This window comes from Tupaia chinensis, unplaced genomic scaffold (genome assembly GCF_000334495.1).
Source record: "Tupaia chinensis unplaced genomic scaffold, TupChi_1.0 Scaffold000392_1, whole genome shotgun sequence".
Lineage (NCBI taxonomy): Eukaryota > Metazoa > Chordata > Mammalia > Scandentia > Tupaiidae > Tupaia > Tupaia belangeri.
This window is the reverse complement of record NW_006159894.1, coordinates 2,012,224-2,034,620: the sequence shown is the minus strand read 5'-3', so window position 1 is coordinate 2,034,620 and position 22,397 is coordinate 2,012,224. Positions and strand designations below refer to the sequence as shown.

At 39.4% G+C, this 22,397-nt stretch overlaps 1 protein-coding gene across 1 annotated transcript in view; it reads right to left on the bottom strand.

The window, feature by feature from the left end:
• The window catches only part of MRPS6 (mitochondrial ribosomal protein S6), a 96,111-nt gene that overhangs the window by 30,223 nt on the left and 43,491 nt on the right, over positions 1-22,397 (bottom strand). The gene's annotated exons all lie outside the window — the stretch shown is intronic.

Here is a 22,397-nt window from a genome sequence, read left to right as displayed (position 1 = left end):
TGTTGTTGTTCTTTTGCCATGGGACACATACACTTGCCAGAGAGAGACAGACAGAGACAATGAGAGGGAAAGTAAAAAAATCACCTCCTACAGGAAATGGCCACACCACAATCCCTTCTCCTCTATTCTGCTCCTGGGATTTTGAACATGAATGCACATGTGCCTGCTGTGGTTTTCTTTTTCTCTTTTTTCTTTAATTTGATTTTTTTTTCTTTGCTGTAGGGGGCATGCACTCACTGGAGAGACAGAGACAGAAGGCAAGAAATCACCCCCCCATGGGGTATGGCCATGCCACAATCCCTTCTCCATTCTCTGCTTGGGATTTTGGGCATGCGTGCACATTTACCTGGTGTTAGTTTTAAGTCACTGAATCCAGGACTTGAACTGTAGCTATGTTGGAGTCCAGTGATGTAACCATTACACTATCTGCTGGTCCTGCCTGCTGTGATTTTCAAGGCACCAGGTTCAGGACTCAAAACCATAGTCAATCATGTGGGAGTCCAGCATCTTAACCACAACATGACCTGCTGGTCCCTGAACTCAACTTCTAAAGCCCTTACCAAGACTAAATTCCAGTATCATTCTAGTACCACTCATCATTCTGAAGGACATTCTGAAGTCAAACTGGCTTATTTAAAAATGGCAATTACATGATGATGAAAGATACATGGAATACTAGGACAGGCTGGTGCTACAGGCCAGATTTGTACTGACATTCTGTTTTACCCACCATTGCTGTTAAGACAATCCCCTGAAAAGATCCCTGGGAAGCCCAAAGGTCCTTTCAAATACTACACCTCTAGAGATCATCATGGTCAGTTTCTGTGATAAGAACAGCGGTGGCAAAAACAAAGGAGAAAGGAGCATCTCTCCTCCTCCAAGGTAAAATCCCATCCAGTAAGGTTTTTATTAATATTATTTATTTATTTCTTCTAGGAGCAAAGGAAACACAGAGAGAGAAACAGACAACCGCAATAGGGCCCTGTTGCTATAATTCCCCCTAGCCTTGGCCATTCCCAGTTCTTGGGCATGTGTGTGCCAGCAACCTCAGGGAGGTCTCCAGACCTAAATGAGGAACCTTCCTGTGTAGGATTGCCCCACAGAGCACTGTGTTTTAATGCTATACCATCTGACCCTGTGTGAGGGTATTTAAGCTAAGAATTTATGGGAGTACTGGACACACCTTTCATAGTCCAAGGGCTCATTACCTCTGCTTGACATGTCTGACCTCACCTTGGCTCACCATGGACCCAGCTGCTCTTGTGCCACTGGTAGCTCCTGTACCTGTCTGTGCTGGCTCTGGCAAATGCAAAGAGTGCAAAAACATATCCTGAAAGAAAAGCTGCTGCTCTTGCTGCCCCATGGACTGTCCCAAGTGTCCCCAGGGCTGCATCTGCAAAGGGGAACTGAACAAGTACAGGGGCTGCACTGATGATGGGAGAGTCCTACTCTTAGATATAAAGAAAGCCACATTTGTAAATTTGAATTTTTTTTAACGACCCATTGCTACATTCTTCTTTCTATGAAATAAATGAATGACGATAAACTCATCAGGTCTCTAAGAACAGAAAAAGAATTTATGCTAGTTATCACAGATGATGCCACTGCTTAATGACCAATGTTTAATCTAACCAAACATATTTCCATCCCAAAAGAAACACTTGTCAAAAAAATATTATAAATCAGGTTTCATGACAAAGACAGTTTTAAGCCAGTGTCCCTCACATGCAACTGTCATTATGACACCCTCTCAAGTTCGCCAGAAATACAAAGCAAAACATGCAGAATTTACAACATTTAGTGACATAGCACCTACTATACTCTGCCTTCCTCATGTTACAAAGAGTTGTACAATCCCAAGAGCAAATAGAACCCAGGGAAAATAGAGCAATAACCCAATAACCCACAATTTTAAAAACACTACATTAAATATTGGGATTCATAGTTTAGACTTACCAAGTTGCCATTTAACTGTTAAGACTATAGAAACCCAAGAACTGCTAAAGTATATATAAAGTAAAAAGCACTTACAAATATATTTATTCTATACGATCACCTTTATGAAAAACTGTTACAGGAGGGACCAGCAGTTAGCATAATGGCTATGTCGCTGGACTCCCATGTAGTCAACTGTGGTTCAAGTCCCAGACCCAGTGGCTTAAACTCATGCCGGGCTTGTGTGCGTGCATGCCCAACATCCCGAGAGGGAAATGGAGGAGAAGGGATTGTGGTGTGGCCATCCCCCCTGGCGGGTAATTTCTCGCTTTCTGTCTGTCTCTCTGTCTTTCTGGCGAGTGCATGCGCCCTATAGCAAAAACCTCTCCAAAAAGAAGAAAAAAAAATTACAGGAGAAAAGCACCTAGAAATCATCAATGGGAAGCTATTTTAAGAAAAACTGATAAACTGGCAGGTGGCATGGTAGTTAAGGCACTGGACTCCCACATGGCCGTAGAATTCCAGTGGCAGCTTGCTTTCTCACATTCCCTTCCTCTCTGTCGGTCTCTGTCCGGTCAAATTAAAAAAATAAATAATAAGAGCAAATAAAATTAAATAAATAATTCTTTTAAAAATAAAAGAGGATAAACTGAATGGCACAAGTCAGCTATATAAGAGAAAATATCTACATCTTACATCTGAAAATTAAATGAGGGAACACATAGAGCCTCTCGTGGACATAAACGAATTCTGTCAGTATCATAAATACAGGTTGAACCTTATGAAACTGCCATTTTAGGGGAATCAAACATGGATCACTTCTTTATTTTCCTGGAAATATTCCTCTCAAAATGTCCTTCTCAAGACAAGCATGTCTAACCCATCTCCAAAAGAGCACCCACAGCAGTATCAAACAAAGTCCTGTCCTTAAAGAGTCTGTGATAGGGGCCAGCAGGCGGCATAGTGATTAAGGTGCTAGACTCCCACATGGCTGACCACAACTCACACCAGGTTTGTGTGCATGCATGCCCAAAATCCTAAAAGGAGAATGGAGGAGAAGGGAATGCAGTGTGGTCATCCTCCCTGGGCGGTAATTTCTCACTTTCTGCCTCTCTGCCAAGCACACACGCTCTATAGCAAAAACTCTCAAAATAAGAGTCTGTGAGATAGACATGAAGACAGACACTTGTACGTCACTAATAAAAGCAGGCTGAAACCCAGGAAAGATTAGAGTGAAAAAGCAATGCTAAAAGAACTCCAAAGAACTACCACTTCTTACTGTTAAGAGAGGGCAGGCTTCAGTTAGACCCTGAAAATGGGTACTCTTTCAAAGCATTTTGCTTTGAAAATGCTCATCACAAATTTATTAGGGTAGTCAGTAAGAATCTAGTTGTCCATTAATAGGAGACTGGTTAAATAAAATTTTAGTGGCAACATAATACCACTGAAAAATCAAGATTTTGAGGCCAGGCAGTGACACAGCAGTCATGCAACTGGACCCAGATGGGAAAGGTCCTGAGTTTACTTTCCAGGACCTCCCTGTTCACACCAGACACACATGCATACTCATGATCCCAAGCTGACTGAAACTGGGATTGATCATGGTGTGAAAGCCCTATTAATGATGTACCTCTACCTCTCTCTCTCTCTCTCTCTCTCTCTCTCTCACACACACATACACACGAATACACTTAAAAAAAAAATACTCATCCTTACATACTGGCCTGAAAACAACTTAATAATAAAGAAAAATCAGCAGGCAAAGTATATGATTTCTTTTTTCAAAAGAAAAAGTGTGGAAAAATAGATAGCACAATGTTATTAGTTTTACCCTAGGTAATAAAAAGAGGAATCTTCTGTTTTTCTTTATACATTCCTTTTGTTTTAGAAACGAACTTTTTTGGGGGTTAAAAAAGTTCTCCTCTACGCCAACTGCTGCCTTACTATCAATGCCATGTGAGTATGTGTTTACGTCCTGGATATAATACCTGAACACTTGAAACTCATTCACTGATTCCACATCAACAGGTTTATTTTTTTTTAAGATTTATTTAATTTTATTTATTATTATTATTTTTAAAATTTGCTATAGGACATGTGCACTCACCAGAGAAAGAGAGAGAGAGAGAAGTGAGAAAGCAAGCTGCCAGGTCTTAAACTCAAACTGTGGTCAGCCATGTGGGAGTCCAGCACTCCAACCACCACAATCCCCTGCTGGCCCCAATCGACATAGGCTTTTAATAATAAAATAATCAGAGAAGCAGGTGGTTTATAGAGGTTCCTAAAGGAGCCCTGCAAGCTAGTACTTCCAACACATTAGTTGCTACAACTGGTTACTTTTGACTCTTGGGTAACTAGAGGAAAAACTGAAAGTCAGGAACTCAGATCACTGGTCCTAAACTGAGCAGACCAGAGATGTGACACAACAAGGTTGAGGCTGGCCCTGATACCACAGCAACCACTAAAGCCAAGGTGCTGAGGACAGTAAGAGGAGCTTTCCCATTCTACGGTCATGCAGGCAGGAATAAGACCTGGGACCCAAAATAAAAAGTGTATTATTTGCGGTATGTGATAAAAAAAAAAAAAAAAAAAAAAACCTAGGAAAAAACAAGAGCAAGAGTCCAATGACTAGTCCAGTGACTGAGTCCAGAACAGGTTAATGCTATGCCAAAGTAAAGGCCAAGAATAAAGCAGAAAGGTAACACATGGTTGACTTTGTAAACGTAGAGGCCAGGAGAGTGACTGGCAAAGTACCCTCAGCTGTAAGGCAAGCAGAACACCCTAAGTCCTACCTGTACAAGGAATTACGTATACAAGAGCCCCTCGTTAGCTCATGCAAGGAAGGTATCAACACTGGTATCGAAAGACTGTAAGTGAATAAATGCAAAAAACTAACCCACAGAGCAAAAAGGAAGTTATGACTACATGAGATCCAATCTTGTATGAATTTATTGGTTGTCAGTTACTTGTGTGCCTAAGTTAATATTAATATTAAATGTGTGGAGCTCACCATACTGTAATTTTGTTTAACTGATCAACTTACTGTATTTCTGAGGTCTCAGGTCAAGAAATATCTATCATTCAGGCATCATTTTAAGGCAATCTGGTGGCTCACTTGCATATAACCAATCATCCCTTTCATGATCTTGAGGAGTTGAAGGAACAATCAACAAAACATTCCTAAGTGCACAGTGGAAATCATCTGGGAGCTTTAACAATAAAAATGCCTACATCTCATCCTCAGATATTGGGTATTCAAAACTCTGAGGTACCAAGATTATTTAAAGCTCTCAGATGCAGACAAAGAGAGAACTGACTGGTCCTGTAGCACAGCAGTTAAGCACTGTGCAGAAGCAGCTGGATACCACACAGCGACCAAGGTTTGAATTCTGACTCTAGGAAGCTGGAAAACATACCAAGCATGCATGCATGTATGTCCAAGATCCTGGTAGGAGGGAGAATTGGAGGAAAAGGATTGTGGTGTGAACAGGTTGCACTGAGAAGAACTTGGTTCTCTCGCTCTCTCTCTCCCCACTCCTCTCTTAAAAGTGTATGATTCCCTGGCATTATTATTATTTCTTTTTTAAAGAAAAAATGTGAGAAAAACATTCTTATCAGGAAGCTGGCTGGTTTCTCATGCCCCTAAAGGTAAGTACCTCAGGCTGAACTGCAGCTTACTTTTATTTTAAGCAATGATCTCCTCCAACTAACTAAAGGAAATTAACAGCTCCACTTTCAAACAGTTAATACTGGAATCCTCCCTGAATATGAAATAGAGAAATGACAATCCCAGTAGGATTGCTTGTGGCAAATACTACTTCACCCACTGGAAACAATGCCAAAATTAAAGTACCCATGCTTGCTATTCTGAGGGCTTTACAAAGTCCATGGTCCTCTTGTTGGGAGATTTCCATTTCTATCCTCCCCTTCTCCCTGTCAGATGCACTTACAGAGGAACAAAAGACATGGGAAACAGGAAGATTGGCAAGAGTCCTGGTTACTATGGCAGCAAGTAAATGAAATGCCAAAGCCTGTGAACTGGATAGCAAGAGAAGGAATCAGGTAGACGTGCCCGAGCTACCTGTCTTGTTGATTGCTCTCCTTCATGCACAATTCAGTTCCCTGCCTTCGCCTTAAATTTCAACCTCTTCAAAGAGTAAAAGAGGGCCAGCATTGGAATAACAGAGAGCCCAAGGAAGAATCAATAACGAATTCTTTTTTCTTTTTTTTTTTGAAGAGGTTTTTGCTACAGGGTGCGTGCGCTCGCCAGACAGACGGAGAGAGTCAGAGAGACAGAAAGTGAGAAATCACCCCCCAGGGAGGATGGCCACACCACAGTCCCTTCTCCTCCATTCTCCTCTCGGGATCTTGGGCACGCACGCACACGCGCCTGGCATGAGTTTCAAGCCACGGGGTCCGGGACGCGAACCATGGTCGACTACGTGGGAGTCCAGCGACATAGTCCATTTCTATCCTCCCCTTCTCCCTGTCAGATGCACTTACAGAGGAACAAAAGACATGGGAAACAGGAAGATTGGCAGGAGTCCTGGTTACTATGGCAGCAAGTAAATGAAATGCCAAAGCCTGTGAACTGGATAGCAAGAGAAGGAATCAGGTAGACGTGCCCGAGCTACCTGTCTTGTTGATTGCTCTCCTTCATGCACAATTCAGTTCCCTGCCTTCGCCTTAAATTTCAACCTCTTCAAAGAGTAAAAGAGGGCCAGCATTGGAATAACAGAGAGCCCAAGGAAGAATCAATAACGAATTCTTTTTTCTTTTTTTTTTTGAAGAGGTTTTTGCTACAGGGTGCGTGCGCTCGCCAGACAGACGGAGAGAGTCAGAGAGACAGAAAGTGAGAAATCACCCCCCAGGGAGGATGGCCACACCACAGTCCCTTCTCCTCCATTCTCCTCTCGGGATCTTGGGCACGCACGCACACGCGCCTGGCATGAGTTTCAAGCCACGGGGTCCGGGACGCGAACCATGGTCGACTACGTGGGAGTCCAGCGACATAGCCATTATGCTAACTGCTGGTCCCAGGGATTCTGACAGAGAAACAAAAGGTTTATTAAAAAACAGTACATGGGGCCTGTGATTCTTCAAATGCCAGTATATGGTTTAGCAAAATTATTAGTTAATTGATTTAGGTTAAGAGAATTTTTTTTTAAAATATGTATTGGCAGAATCAAAAACATGGGCTTTGGCAACTTAGATGTGCATACTTTGCTGAACAGCCCAAAAGTGTGTCCACCACCAAGGCCACTGCGGTCATGCTTAAATGCAAATGCTAAGAGGAAGGCACCGAAGAGATTAGTCTGGAGAGCAAGAAAGAGGAGGGGTACATGTACACAAAAGAATTACAGGAATTAAGCCATCCACCAAGACTCAGCTAATGAGGAAAAAAAAAAAAAAATTCAGCTACTTCCCAGAAGTGTGCGTTTCCTCTGTAATCTCATGTGCATCTCTCATTCTACATACAGCACACAAGTGCAACTATTGATATTTAGGAGCCTGTCCCCTTCTCTAAACTAACCACTTCAAGGCTGTATTCCACTCACCTTTACTGGATGCTGAAGATGCAAAGAACCTGAACTCCATGTGTTCAATAAATGTTTGATGAACCCAGAAGTCAAAGAATAAATACAGAATTGAGAGGTGAAAGTTGCTAACTATATTATGGAAGAAAGGATTACTGAGTCATAAAATTTAAGAAATAAGATTTTGGGGGCCAGACAATGGCATAGTGGTTATACTGTTGGACTCTACACATGGCCAAACATGGTTCGAATCCCAGACCTGGGGGCTTGAAAAGCACACTGGGCACGCATGCGCGCTTGCCCAAGACTCCAGGAGGAGAATGGTGAAGGGTCTGCAGTGTTGCCACCCGCCCCCTCTGAGGGGTGATTTCTCACTTTCTGTCTATCTCTGTCTCTCCAGCAAGCACACACACACTATAGCAAAAATTTCTTAAAAAAAAAAAAAAAAAGAATTAACAAAAATCAACTCAAATGAACCAAAGATTTAAATGTAAAGCCTTAAACTACAAAACTATTCATAGAAAATATACAAAAACTTTTAAGACATCAGAATAGGCAAAGACTTCTTAAATAAGACTCCTAAAGCACAAACAATAATCCCCAAAATAGACAAATTGGATTATATCAAGTTAAAAAGTTTCCTCACAGCAAAGGAAACAATTACAGTGAAAAAGAAAAAACAAAAAGAAAAAACGCTCAGAATGGGAGAAAATATTTGTGAATTATTGTTCAGACAAGGGATTGATTGATACCCAGAATATACAGGGAACTCAAGTAGCTTGCCCATTAAAACAAAACAAAAGATAATCCAATTAAAAAGGAGCAAATTATTTGAATAAACAATTCTCCAAAGACTTACGAATGGGCCAAAAGCATATGAAAAGATGTTCAATGTCTCTTGTCATAAGGGAAATATATATTAAATTAAAACCACAATGAGATCGCACTTAACCTCAGAATGACTATGATTACTCTTTTTCATCGTGCCTCGAAGATCAGCTGCTCCAAAATGAAGCTGAGTATCTCCTCTGCCACTGGCTGCCTGAAACTCACTAAACTTCATACTTTTTATGAGAAGTGTATGGCCACAGAAGTTGCTGCTGATGCTTTGGGTGAAAAATGGAAAGCGTATGTAGTCTAAATCACTGGTGGAAATGACAAACGAGGTTTCTCCATGAAGCAGGGTATCTTGTTGTTGTTGGTTTTTTTTTTTCTGGAAGAAGTTTTTGCTATAGGGTGCATGCGCTCGCCAGACAGAGAGAGACAGAGAGACAAAAAGCGAGAAATCACCCCCCAGGGGGGATGGCCATGCTGCAATCCCTTCTCCTCCATTCTCCTCTTGGGATCTTGGACATGCACGCACACGCGCCCAGCGTGAGTTTAAGCCACTGGGTCCAGGACTCGAACTGCGATCAACTACGTGCGAGTCCAGCGACATAGCCATTACGCTAACTGCTGGTCCCGAAGCAGGGTATCGTGACCCATGTTTGCCTGGTACTGAGTAAGAGGGACATCCTTGTTATAGACCAAAGAGAGAATTGGAGAAAGAAACTGCAAATCTGTTTGGGGTTGCATTGTGTATACCAATCTGAGTGTTCTCAACTTGATTACTGTTTAAAATTAAATTAAATTAAATTAAAAAAAGAAAGAATATTCTAGGACTGAAGGTGCCTCATTGACTGGGGCCTAAGAGAGCTAGTAGAATCTGAAAATTTTCAATCTTTCTTAAGAAGACTACATCCACTGATATGTTGTAAGAACGCCCTTAAACAAAGAAGAAACCTAGGACCAAAGTACCTAAGATTCAGCATCTTGCGGCTGGCTCCATGTGTCTTGCAACACAAACGCCAGAGTATTGCCCTTAAGAAACAACATACTAAGAAAAGGAAGAGGCAGCAGAATATGCTAAACTTTTGGCCAAGAGAATGAAGGAGGCTAGAGAAAAATGCCAAGAACAGATTGCCAAAAGATGTAGGCTGTGGGAACCAGCAGTTAGCGTAATGGCTATGTCGCTGGACTCCCACGTAGTCGACCGCGGTTCGTGTCCTGGACCCGGTGGCTTAAAACTCACGCCGGGTGCGTGTGCGTGCGTGCCCAAGATCCCGAGAGGAGAATGGAGGAGAAGGGATTGCGGCGTGACCATCCCCCCTGGGGGGTGATTTCTCGCTTTCTGTCTCTATGTCTCTCTCTGTCTGTCTGGCGAGCGCACGCGCCCTACAGTGAAAATCTCTCAAAAAAAAAAAAAATGATGTAGGTTGTCCTCTCTGAGAGCTTCTACTTCTAAGTCTGAATCTAGTCAAAAGTAAGATTTTACAAGAATAAAAAATTAAATCAGATCGGCTCTAAAAGAAAAAAAAAATTGACTAAGAAGAAAAAAATAAAGAATGGGACCAGATGATGCCATAGAGGTTATGTGACTGGACTCCCACCTGACCGACTTCAGTTGGAGTCCTGAACCTGGTGGCTTAAAACTCACACTGGGCACATGTGCGTGCATGCCCAAGATCCTGGGAGAATGAAAGAAAAGAGACTGTGATATGGCTATATCCCCTAGAGGGTGATTTCTCACTTTCCCTCTCATTGTCTCTCTCTCTCTCTCTCATTCTCTCTGGCAAGTGCATCACACTAAGGCAAAAAAGATTTTTTTTTTTTTTTGAGTGAGGTTTTTGCTATAGGGCGCATGTGCTAGTCAGACAAAGAGAGACAGAGAAACAGAAAGCGAGAAATCACCCCCCAGAGGGGATGGCCATGCCACAATCCCTTCTCCTCCATTCTCTTGGGATCTTGGGCACGCACGCACACGCGCCTGGCGTGAGTTTAAGCTACCGGGTCGGGGACTCGAACCGCGGTCGACTATGTGGGAGTCCAGCAACATAGCCATTAGGCTAACTGCTGGTTCCCGGCAAAAAAGGACTTCTAAAAAATAAAAAATGACAAGGGCTGGTAAAGCTGTAGTTAAAAAGCGAACACTCTTACAGTGTTGGTGGGAATGTAAACTAGTACAACCTCTGTGGAAAACAATATAGAGTTTTCTTAAAAACCTCCGAATAAAACTACTATATGACCCAGTAATCCCACTTCTTGGTATTTACCCAAGGATAGGAAAATACTCAGCTGGAAAGACACTTGCACATCCATGTTTATTGCAGCATTATTCACAACTGCTAAAACATAACCAATCTAAGTGTCTGAAAATGGATGACTGAGTTGAAAACTGCATCTACACACACACACACACTATGGAGTATTACTTAGCTATAAGAAACAATGAAATCCTATTGTTTGATTCAAAGTGGATCAAGTATAATATACATGACTTAATGTTGAACAAAGTGAGCCAGACTTGGAAAGATACACATTTTATAAAGGGATAGCAAGTGGCATGGTGGTTAAGGTGCTAGACTTCCACATGGCTGATCTCAGTTCCAGTCCTAGACCTCGCAGCCTGTTTCTCACTTTCGCTCTTTTTCTCTTTGCCTCTCTCTGGTCAAATCTTAAAAATAAATAAATTAAATAAATGTTTATTTTAAAAAAGATACACATTGTATATTCCCACTCAATTTTCTAAGAGAGATTTTTGCTATAGGAAGTATGTGCTCGCCAGAGAGAGAGAGACAGAAAGCAAGAAATCACACCCAGGGCGGATGGGATGACCACGCTGTAATCCCTTCTCCTCCATTCTCCCCTTGGAATCTTAGGCACACACACACGCCTGACATGAGTTTCAAGTCATTGGGTCCAGGACTCAAATCACAGTAGACTATATGGGAGTCCAGTGATGTAACTATTGTACCATCTGCTGGTCCGCCCCCCGCCCCCCCACTCTCCTGCCCCAACTCAATTTATACCAAGTGGCTGCACTCTGTGGCAGAGGTTGGAAATCTGAAGATGTGATCATGGAGTGGATGGGTATGGATGCTAGAGACTGTTAGAGTGAGAGTGAATGGTAGAGAATGGGTAGTGATGAGGGGTATGAGGTGCAAGGATAAGAAACATTTGACAGACAAAAAAATATAAAGTTTTATATTATATACACACACATATACACACACGTGCGTGTGCACACACACACACACACACACATGAAACATGATGGAAACTTCATGTAATACAAATCTGAGAATAAAAAGTATTTAAAATAATGAGAAAAAAAGAAGTCAATGTCATGGAACTCAGCAGCAGTGATTCATGTGGCTAAAAGGTGTTGCTCAAAGGCTAAGGCCACAGGGGAATCCAGGGTTCAGTTCCAGCCCATCTAAAACAGGTTGGGCACAGTGGCACATGCCTAGCTAGCTGGAAGGATGGTGCAGAGGATCTGAATATCTTAAGACTCTGTAAAATCAATCAATCTCCTCTCTCTTCCTCCCTCTCACCTTATCACTTTATATTAAACTTCTTTTTGAAAAAGTGAAATGACAACACCAGGAAAGACAAAGAAAGATCATAGATCACAGCTTAAAGGAGAAAAGAGACATGAATTAATGAAAAGAATTGGCTTCTGAATATAAATTTTTTTAAAAAATTGCCAGAAAGACATTACTGAAACCAGCAACATTTGAGTCACTTTTGGCTTAAAAAATAAATAAATAAAAGTCACTGTTGGTTGGGGCTAGCAGGTGGCATAGTGCTTAAGGTACTGGGCTCCCACATGGCCAAACAGGTTTGAGTCTTGGAAAAATCACACTGGACATGTGTGCATGCATACCCAAAATCACGAGAAGGGATTGCGACGCAGCTGTTCCCCCAAGGGTTGATTTCTCACTCTCTCTGTTTCTTTAGCAAGCACATGTACCCTATGGCAAAAACTCTTAACAAAAAAAAAAAAAAACAGTTAGGCTGGCCCCCTAGCATAGTGGTTAAAGAAGTTGTAGCCTATATGTCCAACTGCAAGTCAAATCAAGCACCAATGGCTAGAAAAACATAGCAGGTGTGAGGCCAGCAGGTGGTGTGGTGATTAAAGTGCTAAACTCCTCTAGTCGATGGTAGTTCAAGTACTGGATCTGGCAGCTTGAAAATCATGCCAGGTGCATGTGCACATGCATGCACAAAATCCCAGGAGAATGAAGAAGGGACTGTGGCTTGGTTGTACTGGTCTTAAGCAATGTACCCCAAAATACAGAGGGGCAAAAGACAGGCCGGCAGGTGGCGTGGTGGTTAAGGGCACCGGACTCCCACATGGCCAACTGTGGTTCAAGTCCTAGATCCGGTAGCTTGCTTTCTCACTCTCTCTCACACGCGCTCACTCGCTCTGTCCCTCTCTGGTAAAAATAAAATTAAGAAAATAAAGCCAAGTGGGTTTTGTGTGTGTGTGTTTTCTTTGTTTTTAAAAAGAGGGGCAAGAGACTAATGTCTGCAAATAGTTCTCACACATGCTTAGGATCAACATGTGCATGATTCCAGAGAACGACAGTACCAATGTGGCAATATGTAAGTTACAGTGGATCTGGATGAAGATCCTAAATTAAAAATCCTATTTTTATAACTTTCCTGTAATTTAAAATTATTTCAAAATTAAAAGTGAATGGGACCAGCAGTTAGTGTAATGGCTATGCCACTGGACTCGCATGTAGTCGACCACGGTTCCAGTCCTGGACCCAGTGGCTTAAACTCATGCTGGGCGCGTGTGCGTGCATGCCCAGGATCCTGAGAGGAGAACGGAGGAGAAGGGACTGAGGCATAGCCATCCCCCCTGGGGGGTGATTTCTTGCTTTCTGTCTCTCTGTCTGTCTAGCGAGTGTATGTACCCTACAGCAAAAATCTCTCAAAAAAAAAAAAAGTGAATAAACTTATAAGTGTTTATTTACTCAATGTTTTACATATAATTGTATTCTCAGTCACTATTTGTGAGTCAGTATTTGCAATAACCAATAGGGACAAACTCATTGGTTTGTCCTAAGCCAAGAGAGAAAGATAGTGAAATATATCCTCTTCAATTCTAAGATACACACATGTTCATATTGAATATACACAAGTCAAAGAAATAAAGTTTTCATTTTATTCAAAGTTGGTACAGAAGTGCTAACATTTCCATAAAATAATTACTATACTTCAGTTACAGGACAAAATACCACAGAAAGGATGTACTTTGCAAGAAATGTAGTTCATCTTATGTTTCCAAATACTTTTGAAGGCTAATGCAGCAGTTGGAAAATTAACACACAGTACACAAAGAACAGTGTATTTTACAAAGTCAGTAATGAAAACTGACAGCTCTTTAGCAGATTTGCTTCATTTTTTTTAAACAACAATAACACTTTCAAAAACACATTAAACCAAGATCATATATGTCTACAATTTAAAAAATCAGATTGTATACAGTAGGTTAGAATAGTCAGGTTAGAATTGTCATGAATGGTTAACAATCTTAAATCCACAATTTCAATTGTATTCCAGGAAGCTGGTTTATACCAAATTCTACCTTCTGCTTGCACCTACAACATTGTACAATGAGATGAACCTGATTAGTCAAACTTGAAAATAAGAAAAAGCTGTGGACAATGGAGGATAAATTGGAAATCAGTTTACAATTCAAAAAACTCACCTATAACAAAATTAATATTCATCAACTTATTGATAATCACATTTGGTCTACAATGCCTAACTGACTAAAATGATAAATGTACACAATACACATGCCCCAGTGTACTGATTGGTCTCTTAACACAAGATCTGAACAATGTGTAATAGGCAGGACACTGGGGAAAACATTTTTCAATGTAGACATCTTTTAAAAATGCAAGAATACTTACATATCAAAATTACTAGATAAAAGCAGCAGTACTCTGCTGACATTTGGCTTAAAAATAAAAGAATAGATGAAGCAATTTCACAGGATATTATTAGAAAAGGAATTGGTTTTCTTCTTGAAGAAGACTACTAACTTTTGCACAGCAACTATGTTTGATATCCATCTTATCAAAAAAGAAACAAAAAGCACTGAGGAGCATAACACAGTTCATATGTGATTGCCAATACAGGTCTGGACAACAGAAAATGGGATTCCAAGCAAAGAATGGGTAAGTCCCTGCTCTATTTCTGAACCTGGCTGGCAATCTATAAACTGAAGGAATAATGGAGAGAAAGCAGGGAAACAGATTCCATATCATTATCTGATACTAATGCAATATGTCATTATTAAAAAAAATAAAGCTTTTTGCATTTTAACAAACCCACAGAAAAGTCCATGAGCAAAAGATTTGTTGATCTGTTTGCCACTCAAAAGTTAGAGATCTCACAGTGAAATTAGAAAATTCTAATTATACATATTTACACTAGTAGGACTACTTTTCAATCTAGAGTAATTAAAGCAGTTTTCCATGAATTATAAATGGAAGGTATTTCTTCCAAAGGAATCCTCACAAGCATTCTTTCTTTAAGTTTGTACTATTTTCAATTTAAAACATTTGAAGGTATGGAATACATAACATACAGGACTAACAGGTTAAAATTGCTTTGCATTTCACATACTGCTAAGCCAAGGATGTTCCTCAAACTTTTCCCTTTAGCAGATTTGCTTCATCTTTTTAAACAACACTTTTAAAAGCACATTAAACCAAGATCATATATGTGATCTTTTCCTTTCCCTTCATCCCCCTAGGTTGGGGTTTCACATTCTTGAATAATGTTGGAGGTACACACCTGGCTAGCCCACTGTTGGAGGGCAGACTCTCTCCCTTAAGGTGTTCAGGTTAACTCTTCTAAAATGAGTCATAAATGCATCACATTAATCCATATCAGTTATAATCCTCATTCTAGACATATGAGAGTTGGTCAAGTCTTTGTCCAGAAAGAGAAACACACAAAAGAGAAAGTAGGAACAAAGGTAATCACTTCTCGTCCATCCTAAGAGTTATATCCTTTGAACACGGACAAAGTTCAAAACAAAAATATTTATTCCTTCTTTATAAACTTGGACTACTCAGGGGTGAAGATGCTCAGGTGTACAAAAAGAAGGGTAAAATAAGGGCAATGCTGGGTGGAAGAAAACACATTATCCCTTCTTCTGTACAAATATTCACAGATTTCATCTAATCTAGTCTTGAAAAGGGCAAAGAGGACAGGTAAAAGAACCCTTCAGACTATTAGTGCCATTGCTGTTCATTTGAAAAATTAATGTCTCAGGATTAGTCTGATGTTTGGAATATGCAGATCAAATTATCCTTTATTAAAAGTTAAGCATGTAAAAAAAGGTAGCTTTATCCCTCACAAATAAACCAAACCTACACAAAAAATAAAGATAAGCAGCATTTGCCCTGTTAAAATGTGACCTTCCTCATGTCTTTTAGAGCACTATTGATGAGAGGTAGTATTTCCTCAAGACACAAGATTTTTAAAAACCATCCCACTGGCTCTATAGCTCAGTCAGTCTGTCACCTGTTCAACTCACCTAAGCTCTAGAAGGCTGCTCCTGTTAATTTAGTTCCAGATAGTTAGCAAGAGCCCACAGACCCCATTTTGGCTAGTAATCCTCAAATATAATTGCAGAATTCTTGACATTTATATTCTCTCCCCTCCCACCAGTGTGGTACAAACTAATACAGATTTCTACTTGGAATTCTTTATCATTTAGGAGGCGAAACTTAAATCCTACCTTGTTAGGGCTTTCAATACTGTGATCCCCGCAATTCTGAGACAAACACTTGATGGGCTTTATGACTGGCACTTGTGGGATACTGAGAATACTATCAGTCTTGTGCTTTCTTTGTGGAGATGAACACATACAACGTGAACACAACCTTGTGCTTTCTATGGACCCTTACTGTAGCTTTTTCTGTCAAGAAATATGAACTGTTGTCATATATCTGCTCTCAGATATACTTATGAAATCTACAACAGAAGTGATAAAATTAACATATACTCACAGAATATAAGTAACTTTAAATTCTTAATTATGGATATAAAAGAAATAAAACAAATAAATAACATTTAGAGCTGCAACATGAATAGAGCTGTCTCTTTGAACCTCAATAAAGGTTGCATATGAATATGTAAATATATTCTTTTTGCTTTTTTCACTAGATATAACAAAAGTAAAGAAGAGGAATAATAACAAGGATGTTTTTTACTAAGAAAGAGAAAGGTGCAAACTAGCAGAGTCAATACTGGCAACTAGAAGGCACTAATCAAAACACAGAAAATTTCAAAAGCTGTCTTCTTATGGAATACCAAATAAATTGGCTTTTGCTTATTTGAGATTTCAGTAAGCAATAAGCTTAATTTCAATTTCCAATTATTAATACAAAAAGTTACTGACAACATTGCGCTTATAGAGGTCTAGGCTACTGATAAAGGGAAAATTATTTAGTTTGCCTAAAAGCAGTTAAAAAAAATTCCTTTAGCATGCCCTTATCCAGTAGCACTAGGGAACAGTGCACAGTGATTTTACCAGAATAAATCTAAGTCTCCAATTCAGTTAAGGGTTTCTACTGTCAACCTGTGCTGTAGTTGGAACCACTGTAATACATATTTCCCTTACTGACAGAGTTCTCTGAAGGTAAACTATCTTGAAGGAAGGAGGACTTCACTGTTATGGGCAACAATGACAGCCTAGTGCCTTTCTGCTCTTCTGAGGAGAGTAAAACTGCTGCTCCTATATATGCTAAGGAGAATCTGAGGCTACCAAGCTTGATCTTGGCTTACTCAATAGCTGCTAATTTCACTCTAGCATCCCTCCTTCTCTTCAAATATGCTGTGAATCCAGGTCACCAAACTTCGGAGTTGTTACATAAAAGGTTATGGGTTTAAATCAACAGCCTCAGGTTACATATAGTAGTACTCTCCCAAAAAGTTAAGTGCATGAGATGCTGAATGATGACACAGACATATTAAACCCCTTTTATTTCTGAGTATGAAAGACAATCAGGCCAAAAAATGTTTACAGTTATTAATTATAAATGGGGTGCTTGCTCCCAAACAAAAACTAAATCCCACCTTTTATAAAGGAGTTGAGATGGAAACAGAAAACACAAAATACACCTATCCTCACAAAATGCCTTTAAAGGTTAATTAGCAATTTAAAGCTTTATTCCTAGCACTGAGCAGAGGAAGTTAAAATAATAGTATTTTATGACTAAGTGAATAATGGTGTGGGACTCAATGTTAGCCAAATCTATTAATTACTTTGAACCTTTGCTAATTTTTTTAAGATTCGAAGTCACTGAATAGGTGCTGTATTCCAACAGAGGAGAGATGTGACAAGAACATATCAAGTTAAGAGAAGTGACCTGGAGACCAGCAGTTGGCGTAATAGCTATGTCACTGGACTCCCAGGTAGTCAGTAATGGTTCAAGTCCTGGACCCAGTAGCTTTAAACTCATGCCAGGCACGTGTGCGTGTGTGCCCAAGATTCCAAGAGGAGAATGGAGAAGAGACTGCAGTGTGGCTATCTCCCCTGGAAGGTCATTTCTCACTTTCTGTCTGTCTTCCTGGCGAGCACACGTACCCTATAATAAAAACCTCTCAAAAAAAAAAATAATGATAATAATAATAAAAAAAGAGAAGTGACCTGAAGGAAGGAAAAGGCATCTGCAGCCCTAGGGTTAAGTCAATCAACTCCAGTAATCGAAAGATGAGTTCTTATGCAAGCTAGCCTCAATCTATTGGATCGTGTTTAAAGCCATGACACACTTTTGCACAGAAAACTACATCCTGACTTTTCCAACAGCCCAGTAGTTCTACTAAAAGGTTTTTTTCTGCCAACTAACTAGTTTCAAATTTTTACCTTTATTTACTGCAAGAATAAGTCTTTGTCATCACAACAGACTCCAATTCCGCTCTGCATTTTGACATCATTTCAAAATGACTTTAAATTTTCACTATTGTCCTAAAAAAGAAGTTTCAAAAATAAGATACTAATGAATTGTTAGTGCTTTTATTACTGTTAACATAGTCTTAGAAAATCATTTTCAAGAATTAACATTTTAGACCACCCCCATACCCTGATGGTTAAGGGAATGGGTCATACATGGCCTACCTACCACAGTTCGAATTCTGGCCCCAGAAACTTCAAGAACGTGCCAGGCACATGGACATGTATGCCCAAAACCCCAACAGGATGAAAAAACAGAGAGAGGACCACAACCCATTGAAGGGTGCTTTCTCCCTCTCTCTAGCAGGCACACACACCTCTGGCAATAAAAATAAATGTAAAGAAAACATTTAAGGCTAATAGAAGCTTAGTATATTTAAACATCACTATACGTAATAATTATTTGGATCTAAGTCCTCAATACAAGGACAAAAAAGCACTTGCCTACACCATGACAATTTCCTGAAAGTGAACTAAGCTGCCCAAAGACCAAAATAGAAATTTAATAAGGATTCATAGTAAGAACGGGTGAGGAACTAAAGAATCCTTATGAGAGAAAACAAAAAGAATGACTAGTCTCTCTGAATGAGTGAAGAGCACACACACAGAAATAATTCCATTTGTAAAAGTCTGTTCAGGCCAGTATCAACATTGAAATGACTTGTGCAACTCAACACCTAGCTGAGAAATCTTACAACAGTGAAGCTTAAAATAATTTTGCTACTAAATTCACTATCAAGTATCAGTCATTTTAACTTCTATCGTGTTAATAAATTCATACTATATGATACTTAGCCTCAACCCCAGGTTTATCAGGCTGGCTCTCATCCACTGTTACTCTAATTTGTATGGAGAAGAGGCTTAAACTAGCTGATAGTGAAGATGCTTTAAGCTCTAGAATCAAATATATATGATTCCACATCTGCAGATTTTTAAGCTAATGTTTGTTTTGTTTTGTTTTGACCAAACTGCTAATGTCTGAATCACCCAAGTACTTATTAGCATCTCACTTAATAGTTTTTCTGATTTCTTATGAAACTTTCGTCCTGGCAAGTCTCTGTAGTCACATAATTTAATAGGAATAGTCTTTTATACTATCACTTCTGGATACCCATATTTTCTCCTTTCCAGTCATCATACTCCCTGTGATAAAAAGGCAAGAGAGAAGTTTAAGTGAATAGATATGATCAAGTGGGAATACTGAAGGACTGACTTACTTAATCTCTTAATAGCTAATAATTCAGCCACTTTTTTTGGTGATAAAGAATAACCCATAGGTTAAACTAAATGCTATTCAAATAGAAGGGAAGATCCACATACTTAGTATAACGAAGGAAAAAAAAAAAAAAGCATGGATTGCTAATATAGAAACTTAAAGACTAATTGCCCTGGACATGACCTTTAACCCCTGCTTAGCTTCAGGTTAAAGATTTCATAACAATCCCCCACCAAATTCTTAACATGTGAACTGTTCCCATGAGTGATGGTTTCCTACTAACTTCTTAAGATACCATCCCTAAGAGCTTTGGCTACATGACTCTGACTGGCCTCTCTGTGCAAGACAATGGATCCTTTGAGACAAGTGAAAAGGAAGCCCTGGGAGATCAGTTCTATCAAATTTAGGCCAGGACACAGCACCACTGCTATTGCTTGATGCTTCTCTAATTTAAAGACAAAACGGATAGCTAGCCCAGGAATGAATACTGGAGAAGATACTGGCTCCGATGTTTATTCTCTTGTGGTAGCAGGACAGAATACTCTGGGGAATCCCACAAAAGAGCCAATAATCATTCTGCATGCCAGTGTAATAAGCCCTTCTCATCAGATCTTGAGACTAAGATTAACTGAGAAGACAAAAGTCTAAGAATTGGAGATACTATTAACAGATAATAAGACAAAATTTTTCTTTACCTTTCAAAGCAGTGTCCTCACCTCCATTTTTACTTTTATCTGCTGTTCTAGTCAGTATCACTCGGTCAATTCTGAACCTTTGCTTGAACTGATATAAAAATATACACATGTCTAGAGATCAATTAGGAACCATTTAGTCAATGTAAACTATGAAGATTTTGCTAGTTTATAACAGTCCATGTATTTATCATTCCAAGAACAATCATTCTAATAAAATATAATCTGAAGACTGGTCCCCTGAAATGGAGCTGCAATCAGCAATTCACAAACTTATTCAAGCACATTATCTAATACTGGTAAGAGATAAGAAGGACAAGCTTCAGGGACTTCAGTCTAAATAAAGTGATGTTTATACTGGCAAGAATAAACCATTCTAATGGATATGCTAATAGTCATTCCTTATTTACAAACATTAGTACTCTAAACTTGACCTACTGCTATATACACACAAATAGACACAAGATGATATAGTTCATGTATCTTAATTCAACTGCAGAGAGAAGATAGGGGGACCCTAATACTCCCAACTATTAGCATCAACATTAAATAAAAGGGAGAAGGGAATCCATATAAACACTTCCTATTCATTTATGCTGTAACCAAGTATCCCTAGGAAGGCTGCCCAATGTCATTTCTCCCTGCTGAGTTACCCAACAATGTATTCATATTCAGAGCAAGTTCCAATGCCAAACTGGAAAACCCAAGATCCTTTTACTTTCCCAAACATCAAAGGGTTGTCCCAAAGACCTGTTTTTCCTTTGAGAAAAGGATAGGTTAAACCATGAGTCCAGATTTGAAAAACCTGGTTTCTATCCTTTCCAAATAGGCTTTGTAACTTTAGACATGTTACAGTCTTAACCTCCATACAAGAAAATGGTTTCTATCTATGCAATCCCCCACCCCATTATAGACCTCAAAATGAAACTGAGAAAAAAAATTCTACAAGGCACTCTAAGCTCTTCGGAAATACATGCTAGTCATACACGAATTATTCTTTCATCTATAGACTCAGTCCATCACAAAGCCTCCTGAAGATGGGAAGACATTATGCTACCTAATAATTTCTAAAATTAACTTTAGACCAATCAAGTTCATCATGATGAAACTAGTTTATAGACTACAAAATCTTTAAAGTCATCAGGACTGAGTTTTGATTCAAAATCTACAAAAGTATCTATAAAAGTAATTCATTTTTTCTAAAGAATACAAGTGTAATAAAATCATGCAATTCAAAAAGTGTCAGATATCAAAGAAAGTAGATACACAATTAGCTTCTTTTGTCTTTTATGGAGGACAAAGGACAGTGTCGATAGAGTACACACAGAACTACAGAATCTGTAGAGCTTTTCTCTAACATCTTTTGTACTCTGTCCTCACTAAGGTGAAATAGCCTGGGAAAAACAAATTCTCACTCACAGATGTTGCAACTGAGTACCAGACCACATCAATGTAAGAGGGTCCTATACTTACAGTCCTGTAACATCTTCCACAAGATGCACTACTAAACCCAGAAATTCTTATGCATGACACCTCTTGAACATGCTATCTACTCTGCAATAGAACAAAAAGACTATACTGACAATTTACCAATGGCAAAGCGTGCACTTTTTTCAGTTACTGCTAGCCAGTTTGCACTGAACATCCATCCTCATGCTGTAAGTCACTATAACAAAAATGCAGAGGCTGTACAGATCACAAGTCTTCTGGGAAAAAAAAAAGGAAGAAAGAAAGAAAAGAAAAATCAGGGGGGAAAAAAGCTCAAAGATACAATATGATCTCAGAAATAAATTTTCTCTCCAAGTACTCAGCTTCAACATGTTATGATCTAATCATATAGGGCAATACAGCACATAAAGGCGGTTTCCATTTTTCTTCAAGTTTTTGGACAAATCTTCCAATTGGGTCCACTTGGGAAGGCACCGGCTAATAGTGAATGTTATCAAATGACAAGAATAAAGCCAGTAGATCAGTGGAGTACAAATAATCATCTGTTTAGCAGAAGTTAAAAATCAAACGCTGCTTAGGGACTGGTAATTCCCCAACAATACGAACAACCTTAATTTGGTCAATAAATATGGGGATCATCAGCAACATTTACTTCATTTTCTTCCCCATAATCATTTAAAAATACAATCATGACACACAACTTTACAGAGAGATTTGGTGGTCATCTGAATATGGTTCATTAAACTTCAGTCAATGTAGGG